The 10985-nt window shown below is 31.5% G+C and overlaps 1 non-coding gene across 1 annotated transcript; it reads left to right on the plus strand.

Moving 5' to 3' along the window:
• The first annotated feature begins 10693 nt into the window (after positions 1 to 10693).
• On the plus strand, positions 10694 to 10780 carry LOC114580616. Its single transcript, XR_003702103.1, has one exon. It is a non-coding gene; the product is annotated as a small nucleolar RNA SNORD36 (small nucleolar RNA).
• The last annotated feature ends 205 nt before the right edge of the window (positions 10781 to 10985 follow it).

Genomic DNA, 10985 nt, shown 5'->3' on the forward strand with positions numbered 1-10985 from the left:
TCACTGTGTTAAACTCCTTGGTGTTCAGGAAGCTCATCCTCGACACCGTCACTGCAAAGATATAATGGTTTCAAACTAAAAATTCCCCAAAAGCCTATTATTGGCACTCTTAGTGCACCAAAAAGTCACCTATACACGTTTTTGTCTAGCATGGTGGGAGGGAATTCAGAGCAAGCTTGTAGCGAGATGGACAGGCCATGTACACTCTTTGCTTTTGCGTGCTGAGGACAACCTTAAGTACATGTGTATGTTTCATCATGCTTATTGGGAAAGAACAATGCATTTCAAATAGGTACCCTTGAAAAACTCATACAAGCCTTTCTCTAGTGTTGTGGGATTGAAGATAATGGTCAAGGTCTTGCCAGCACCTACCATTCATGTTTTTCTCTAGTGTGGTGGGAAGTCCCAGCTCCCAAAATTTCTCCTAAATAGAGGAGATGCATTGAGGCTGTCAAAGTTTTATATGACAGCGGCCTTAACTTGGATAATTAACAGGGAACAAAACTTGAATGAACGTCATGGAACTAAACATCAAATTGACAAATGCACAATCATACTTAAATACAAATGCTAATTAATAATCATTGTTAATCCCAATAATCATCAATAAGCAATTGCAAGGACTTATATCTTTTTAACACGACTTACCCAAAAGTAATGAAAAAGGAATGGGACATACAATCTAATTACATATAGATATACAAAGCCCTTAGTAGGTATTGCACCTGTGAATGATGACAATTGATGTGTAGCGCTAACGCCAATCATGCTAATAAATTTTTTTGTCCATTACAAGGAAATGAATTTTACATATAATGAACAAGGTAATTTACTAAAAGTCATACGCAAGGAATACAGTATACCTACAAAAAAGCGAGGAAGTTGCAAGGAAAAAAAATCTGCATACTATCAACAGTTTTTAATTGGTAGCTAGCTATTTTGCAAATACAAGCACTAGTCTCCACAAACACTGAAGATATGGAAATGAATGTAGCAACTTGTCAATTAGTGTGTGTAGGGAAATCATCGATGTACGTAGATCACCCATTAGCACACATTGATGTGCAATTGAATATACCAAAACTTTCTACATATAGTGGCATTCCTTACATACATATATAAGTAGAATGCAATGAATGCGAGGTGTTCATGCAATAAACAAAAATCAAGTTTTTAGCAAATACTTTAATTCTCTACGAGTCAAAGTGGCCAATATGCAACAAATGAAGACATATACAAGAAGCTGTATGAAGTTTGACAAGCATGCAACAGTTGACCTATGAGTTAAAGAGGTGATGGAAGAAGTCTTACAACGCATACAATGACCCTATTTACAAGCAATAATAGTAGATATGCTCCATAAGTGATGGGTCCTCTATGGACATAGCATACACTCAACATGCCATTCACAAACAAATATAGAAGAACTTTATCAAATGCAGACCCCTATGAATAATTGTAGAAGATTCGTCTTGTATACTAGTTGTTATCCACTAGCAAATGCATAAGTTCCCTGAAAAATGAAAATATTTATGAGCCACTATGGGAAGTTCATTATTTCATGATAGCTTATCTATAAGAAGCAACAAGCGACCTACAATTCAATGATATAATTCACATGTAAGCAAAAGCAGGAAAATCGTCCTAAAAATTATGGGGCACTGATAAAATGATGAAGTAAATTTATGATGTCAAGAAATCAGATTAAAGAAATCAGCTTACCTGCAAGTGATAGGTGGAAGACTATTGATGTGATGTATAGCTTTTTTGTAAATGAAAGTATACTCCTGTAAGTTAGGTACCAAGGGAAACAACTTGTAGAAGGAAAAAATGAGCTACACTGCATTGCAAGAGCCCAATGAATGAAGCACAGTACCACACCACCAAATCATTAACACTCGTACATGAAGACAGAAGGCATCTAAAGACTTCTAAATAAAATGTTGTGCACACTCAAATGATAGCCATTCACATAGCTGATTAGTGCCAAGCATTTCAAAATACACCCATGCATGGGAGTACACACTAATGCATTCATATCATGCATAAAAACATCAAAAAATGCTTAATATATCATGCAAGCATATTACTCAGTATAAATAATATGATACTCTGTAGCAGCGCACTATGCTGACATAAAAATATGTCATGCACTGAATGCAATCACCGAGCGTGATGTATGCACACACATAAAGTTTGAGGATGCTAAGCATGTTAAGAAATAAACTTAAGTTCGAAAATAATCTTTCTATGTGAATAGATAGGAGTCGACATAGCACAAACTATCAAAAAGATATATCGTTGTGATATCCACCAGGATATTTTGCATCTTTAGTTTGAATTTCAGCAGCATCATGGCATCTCCCTTATTTAGAGAAAATTTTGGGAGTCATTTCCTTCTCACCATGTTAAGAAAGATGTGAACGGTCAGTGTTGAATGATATTGTTGCATAGTCTTCAATCCCCCCAAGCTAAGAAAGGCGGGCATGGGTCTTTAGGTGTATCTGTGTAAAATGCACAATTCTTTCCCCGTAGGCTCTGAAGCTCATACTCGGGCATTTAATTTTTACCCTACTATGCTAAGAAAAATGTGTATAAGGCTTACATGTCTCGCCACAAGAACAACGACAAATATTCTCCAACCGCACTAAAATATGCACGAATTGGTGGTTGCTTGCTGTTCTGCAAGTGCCGAGGACATGATTTGAGGATTTAAGGAATTATACCTTCGCAAGAAGGTCAAGTGGCAACGTCAACGGTGGTGTCAAGGTAAAGGGAATGTATAACGAAGCAAAATATTTCTTCTTTTTCTTTCTTTTTTCTAATTTCTTTTCTTTATTTTTCTCTTATTCTCTTTTTTTTTTCCTCTTTTCTTTTTTTTTTTCTTTCTTTTTTTTTTAATTTTTATTTTTTTATCTTCTTTTTTTTATTTACATAATAATAATAATATTTATATAAATAGTGGTGATAATAATATTATTATTAACAATAATAATAATAATAATATTATTATTATTAACATTAATATTAGCAAACTAATAATAATAATAATTATTTAGGGTTCATTTATCTAAAAAAAATGCATTTTTTATCTTCTCCAACGTCATCGCTTGTAGTTGACATGCTCTAAAAAAATGCATAATTCCGTAATCTATAACTTCATTTAAAAACAAATTCGATGATATTCAATATGTTATAATTAATTAAAGCGAGTATGATACCCAAACTTTATTTGCCAGAGAAAGTTAGTTCATTTGATTGGATGGAATTAAACATAGATAATGAAAAGTATATGTAAAAAGCATCATCTTTTTCTCCATGATAAATAAATAAGCGTTATTTTGATGCTTCTTCCATGACAAAAAATAAATAAAAAAACATGTTATAGATTATATGCAACCATTACAGTGTATAATTTTTTAGCAAACTAAAACATTTACCAATTAGAGTTTAATGCAGGCAGTTTAGCATTCTTTATTGCTTTTTGCGATAGCTTTTTAGTAAAAAAAAATTCTGACCAAAAGCTGCCCCAAATGAAACCTTAGTGCAAAGTGTAACTCTAAGAAAATCATCTTCATATAATTCAAGACAATTTGAAGAACATGCCGTAGAGCATTATATAATATTTATGAAATATTATTTGTTAGACGTCGAAAACGATGGAAAAGATAGGTATTAGTTATTTCTAGAGGAGGATTATGTACATCAAAATGTGGCATGTGTTTGGAGGGTTGCTTCCAATTTTCTTGTATCATATTATATAAAGAGAAAGATAATTATTAAAGACTAATAAAATATGAATGATTGTTGCTTTATCTAGTTTAATTAGTAAAAATCATAGAAGTTTTTAATATCTTAAATTTAATTTTTGTTCGAAATAGTTTTTTTAATGCTTTCTAAAGTAACTTTTAGTATAAAAATCCTTTAAATGCAGCAAAAAGCAATCATCAAAAGCTGACTCAAATGAAGTCTTAAATTATCTCGATATCAAATTTGTCCTTTTGTATAATAACATTTCTTGAAAGTCAAATACAAATAAATTTAAGAAAATGAAATAATTTCAAGTAATAAATTTAAATTTTAAAATAGCCCAACTAGCCCCTACCTCGAGTGATAAGAGTATATATATATATATCAAAAACTTATTATACATGTGAAGGAAAAAAATTATGTTTTATAATTAATAAAAAAATTTGAATATTCTAATTAAAATGTGATCATAATGATTCCTCAATTTGTTAAGTTTAATATGACAAGAATGTAATATAAATGTTGATAAATCAAGACAATCTAAATATAAATTAAATTCTAACAATCAAAATTGATAAAATTACAACTTATCATTCATAGATGCTAATTCTTCCTAGGGTTCTATGTTTTGTCAGTTCAAGGAGTTGATATAGTGCTCAGCATTCAGCACGTATGGCAGCTCTATTATATTTTTAGAAATTAATCCTGGCTAATTGTTGCCTTCTCAAATTTAAAATTAACTCAAGGAAAAAAGGTATTCCATTCAACAAATTCATAAGTTAATTGCTTCTTTACTTGGTGATGTGGCATATTATGTTGTTTAAAAAGTTGTTATCATTCATTTTTTCCCATTAAAAGTAGGTTAATAATGAATAAGGAAATGCAATTAGTTAAGAGGATAAAACAAAATTACATCGACTGACATTGACATAATTAAATTTGTTTCATTACGTTTCACAAAGCTTATTTGATTTTTGAAATCAACTTTATTTTGTTTTAATTAATTGATTTTTGCTGGATTTCTGCTTCCTCACATTCGTTTGTAGACATACAAAATTAGAATTAAACTGATAATTAATCCATTAATCCATTGGGGCATATCGATGTAATTTTTGTTTTAACCTTTTAATTAATGCATTTGCTTATTCAACATTGACCTAGTTTTTAATAAAAAAAAATTGAATGATAACAACTTTTTAAACAACATAATGTCACTTAATTCAACATATAAAGAAGCAATCAACTTATGTATTTGGTGAATGGATTACCTTTCTTCCTTGAGTTATTTTTTATATCTTGATATGCTGTTAAAACTATTTGAACTTTCTCAGCTAGGCCAGTCCAACTCTGGACGTTAATTAGTTTTATAAATATTTATTTTAGGACAAACTCATATACATCACATATGCAAGCTTGGAATCAAAGACCTTTTAGTTTGTTACCAAATCTCCCAACTAGGGGTGCAAACGAGTCGAGTCGAACTCCAGTTTATGCTAACTCGAGCTCAACTCGTGAGCCAATGTCCGAGCTCGAGCTCAAAAGTTATAATCCATAGAAAAATCTAGAATAATACTATATAATATCTTTTTATAATAAAAGATAAAATAAATTTTCTAGGGAGTCATTCATAACGTTTGATTAAAATATGCTGGCATACTTCTAATAGAGGTACTATTAGTATAAATAGTGATGATATCTTTGAATTTATATAAAGCAACAGTGTGAAATATAAATAAGTACTCTATTTTATCATTTTCGTAGCCTAAGTAGCCTCTTCCATATTCTATTTTTTCCTTAGCCTTGTTAACTTCTAAAAGCAATTGCATTTCAAAAAAGTGGCATGAGAGCCCAAGGTTCCTTATTAATGATAGAGAATGGGGGTAAGACTTCACTCCAAGTCCCAATACTCAAGACAACAGACTATGACACTTGGAGTATCAAGAAGAAGACACTTCTAGTAGTGCATGATGATTGGTAGATTATAGAGAAAGCCTAAGATAAGCCAAGCAATGGGTGAGCTCTATTCTTAGCGTAGAAGGATAACTTGACAGATTTAAGAAAGAGAGACAACTCTCTTTCTCATCTATTGAATTTTAGATGATGATGGATTTAAAAAGATCTTAAGTGTTACATTAAACAAGAAAGCATGGGAGAAGCTATAAGTTTTGTACAAGGGAGAACAACAATAATATCAAGTCATTATTCCACTATTTAACGTTGACTACATGAATATTTTTTACCCATTATGTCCAATTAAGGGTCAAATGCTCATTTAAAAATATTTAAAAAATAGAATTTATATTACTTTCTAACCAAGTACTTTTAGGTTATATCTACCTTTCCTAACATTGGCCAAATCTAATAGATGTACTCTTCTAATCGGGTCATCGAAAGGCCAATGTTTTAATTTATAAAGCACTTAAAGGCAACTCTTAAAAATCTTATCCGCCACTGGAGCTACTCTAACCTTTCACGTATATAGTCATCTCGCATTCCATCTCTAAAAGAAATTCCACACATCCACTTGAGTATCCTTATCTTTGCAACACTTAACTTAATTTCAACACTCTGTGCCATCAAGTAATGCAGGTCACACCCCCATTATCTATAATTTTCCCTTAAGTTGAGTGGCACTTTTCTATCACACAATAGAACCGATGCATTCCACCAGTTTAAGCATCCAACTTGAATTCTACTATTAATTTTCTCATCTATTACACCATCACTTTGAACTATAGACCCAAGATATCCAAAACATGTTTTGTTTTTAATGTTTTGATCGTCTAATGTCACAATCCTCCTACTAGATTTATTTATACTAAAATTAAATTCCATGTATTTGATTTCAGATCAACTCAAACAAAACATTTTGACTGTAAGGTTGACCTCCATAATTAAAGTTTTCCTCTAACTCTCTCTAGTCTTATAAACAAGAAGAATAACATCAAAAAAAAAAAAAAACTCCAATTAAAAAAGAGAAGTTTAGAAAGGCTCAACTTGAAATCTTAACAAGTCAATTTGATGCTTTCTATATAAAAGAAGGTGAGTTGGTATCTAATTAATTTTCTATATTCCACACCATTTCTAATCAACAAAAAAAGGTGAGAAGTTGAGAAGATTTTTTTGATCAATAGAATTGCGAGTTGATAGCATCGCAGCTATTATTTTGTGCTAATAATCAACCTGATTTGTAAAATACAATCTAAGTCCTACTACATCACAATTTCCTCTTATATATGTAACAAATTGTAGGTTCTAGTATGTAACATAAGAAAAAGATGAAATATAGGTAAAATTTCAGAGCATAAAATTGCAAATTATAAAGCCCTTTTTTATATTCCAAAATTTATATAAGAATATGGTAAACTGAAGTACCTCTCCAACTGAAGCTACAGGATAACAATAAATGTCTATAGTATGCACCTTATAACTCCCTATAAGGTTCCTGTCCATGAATGTATTGGATGCCCTATTCACGTCTTCCAGAAAGAAGATCATTTGCTATTAGTCTTTATTCAAATTTTAGCAGAAATACCTGAAAGAAGAATGAACAATGTCCTCATTCAACTACTTCGCTTTTGAAATAGTGTTTTTTTTTAGAGATGCAAATTGCATTAAATGAAAAAAAAATATTACAAACTAAAGCAAAAAAAAAGCTAATAGCCATCCTTTCAAAACAAAGTGAAAGGAAGCCTTTATTAAAAAGAAAATTAAGCAAGATAAAAATATTTGAAAGATATGAAATTTCATAAAGAAAATAAAATCCTCTACTCCCTAGTTTAAACCAATTGTGGTGGAGGAGATACGAAAAATTAAAACAACCAAAAAGGTTGATTAGTATCCCAAAATTCCTGATTAAGTAAAAAAAAAAAGAATTAGAAAATTCTTAATTCTCAATATTCTATCCCCATCTTTCAAATACCCACAAAGCTTAATTTAAAACTGAAATAAAACTTAAAAAAACAACTAATAAAAGAAAAAAAAAACATAACATGTAATCAATGATCTTAAGGATTGCACCACCATTAGATCTTCACAAACTAGCCCAACTTCATACAAACCATGCTTTGAAAATCATGATACTAACCCATCCATCCGTCCATCCGTAGAACTCCAAAGTTCTCCGAGCATTTATCCCATTTCTCTTGATACTTATCATTGTCACCCATCATAATCTTATTTATGAGATAAATGGTGAGGTGCAACAAACACTTTCACCATGACTCCCCAATTTCCTTCCTCTAAGGCTTCCTTTGATTGGCCCAAAAGAATTCAAATATTTATTAAATTTCTTCTTATGATGAACTATTTTATTTGGCAACTGAAATTTTCCGACATCAATTTCATTATCATTCACTTTCTATAAAACATCCTAAGATCAACATCATTCGGATATGGATTTCTAGAATCTGGAATAGTTTTGGCATCATCTTCAACAAACCTGGCATTGGGATCTTCTCCAGCATTATCTTCTTTGATAACTCCTAACTTTTCCTTATCAAAAAACTCATCTTAATGAATTGGAACTTCAATTCCTTTAGCCATAACCTCAGTTCTTCCAGAATTTTGAACCAATCATCTGTATTCAACTGGAACAGCCTCTGAATCATTAATCTGTTCTATAACCTTAATTGAATCTCCCAAAAACATTCCTTCAATATTTTCATCCATATCAAGCAAATTGACTTGCTCAACTTGAACAGGAGTACTAACTTCTTCCAATTCTAATATCTTTCCAATCTCAGGGTGAGACAGGACATTAAGCTTATTGGAAGTTTTCATATGACCGTGAGAGGAGTAATTCTCATTGTTCCCAACCGAATGCTGAGCTACAGATTTTTGGTTTTGGACTTTCTTCAATCTTTTAAACTTAACTTGCATCCAAGGGCCATATACATTTGAATCTTCACTAACAGTTTTTTCTACACACAAAGCTTTATTCCCATTGTTAAGAGCTTCCTTCTAAGTCTTAATTTGATTTTCTTTTAGAGCTTCCGGGCACCTATCAACATTATGGCCTATCTTACCTCATTTGAAACATAAATATGATATTTTCTCATACTCAAGTTTTTGGAAAAATTTATCATATAAACCCTCAATCCAAACTCCATGAGATAATATAGAATCTAGATTGATTCGAACACATGCTCGTGCAAATTTCGTCTTCCCCATTTAAACATTTTTCCATCCAAGAACATTGGAACTCCTATCTTTGAAACAATCTTTGTAACATTAACCTCATCCCAACAATGAAAAGTCAAATGAGGCAAACGTATCCAAATCGGAGAAGATATACCTTTTAATGAGGTTGGAGAAAATTGAGGTGTTCAATTATCCATCCCTATTATATGTCCAGCCATAAACCAAAGTCCTCCACTCAGCACTTCTTCCATAATTTGAGAAGATTGAAATGAACACAAAATCCAATCAAGGCCCAATGAGGTGAGGTGAAATTTTCCAAATCTAGTCCATTGCCTCCTTAACTCATTATTACAAAGAGAAAAAGGAACTCTTCTCCCAAATACTTTAACACAAGAGATATCTAAAGTAGTTTAATGTTCTCACATACCTTATCCATTTTCAACTTTACTACATTTGAATCTACCTCATCTTCAGGATCTTAATCTCTATAGCTCACTTTAATATGATTGGTCTCAACCCAATCATTAACCAATCCAAACATGCAATTTTCGGGAGTAGGAAGAACATTCATACCCTTTTCCATAAGCTTTCCTTCATCTGCTCTCAATTCTTTATCATGAGTTATCTTATCTGAATTCAAATTCAAATTCATTGAATCCTATTTTTCTGCAATACATTCAGCAACAAATGGGTTAGCAAATCTATTAACCTTTAATTTGAAATCGATGGATGAAGAAGCTTCGCGTCATTAGGAGATCGTAAATCCATCTTCAGGGGAGAAGGAACATTCAAATCCTTTTTCTCAATGTTGTTTGATAATTTCTTTCCTTATCCATCACCAAGATGTCATCGCACACATGAGGTACACATCCTTCATTGATGACTAGAGGACGCTGATTAATCAGTCCTTCCCGAAATGAAACGACTCTACTTTGGGATCCGACATAAATTGAATTAATAGGATACTGCGTAGAGAAAGGAATAGAGGTATTTTGATCATCATCTACCGATGACCGGCAACCCTCCACCACCATTCAATCAAACTAGGAATTGAGGATCTGAATCAAACTTAAAAAAAAACTCAAGCTTTAGGCCTTAATTTGGAGGGTATTTGAAATAGTTATTTGAGAGCTTAGATAAGAGAGCTCAGATACTTCTTTTTGTAGCTTTAGATAAGAGAGCAGAAATATCTAAGCTCTCAAATAACAATTTCAAAAGCAAAGTAGTTGACTGAGGACATTGTTCATTCTTCTTTCAGGTATTTCTACTAATAATTTGAATCAAGACTAATATCAAATGATCTTCTTTCTAGAAGAAGCGAATAGGGCATCCAATACTACATTCTAGGAGAGGAACCTTATAAGGTGTTCTAAGGTACAGACTATCGACATTTATTGTTATCATTAGCTTTTGTTGAAGTGGTACTTCAATTTACTATACTCTTATAGAAATTTCAGAATATAAAAAAAGGGCTTTATAATTTGCAATTTTTTGCTTTGAAATTTTACATATATTCCATTTGTTTCTTAAGTTACGTACTAGAACCCTACAATTTGTAACATATACATTAGAAAATTATGATGTAGTAGGACTGAGATTGTATTTTACAACTCAGGTTGATTACTGGCAAATTTTTATTATTTCACTCCCTATTAGTATGTACCCACTATTTTTTTTGTTAAAAAAATACCTCAGTAAAACCTCTTTTTTTAACTCTAGTTTTTTTTTCTTTTTGCATGTATTGATTTTTTTGAATGCTAAGTGTTTTTTTTTATGTTCAATGTCTTTATGTGATTTGTCTGGGCAAATGATGATATAGATATAAAACAACCATTTTTAAGACTTGTCTATGAAGTATCATAGTCGAGCTTTTTAAAATTGATGCTCAGTCATAAGATTACATCCAATAGTCTCAAATTTGAGTATTTTAAATTGGACTGTGAATCCATAAAAAATAAGTGTTTTACTGAAGTATATGCTTAAGTTTGCAAAAAAGCAGCTCATTACTTCAGTAGGTTAATAATTTGGCACTAATCCAACTTCAAATCTTTCCCCTTAAATTTTGAAATATTTAGATGGTGGAGTTGTGGTGT

The sequence above is a fragment of the Dendrobium catenatum genome, unplaced genomic scaffold (genome assembly GCF_001605985.2).
Source record: "Dendrobium catenatum unplaced genomic scaffold, ASM160598v2 fragScaff_scaffold_1122, whole genome shotgun sequence".
NCBI classification, from domain to species: domain Eukaryota; kingdom Viridiplantae; phylum Streptophyta; class Magnoliopsida; order Asparagales; family Orchidaceae; genus Dendrobium; species Dendrobium catenatum.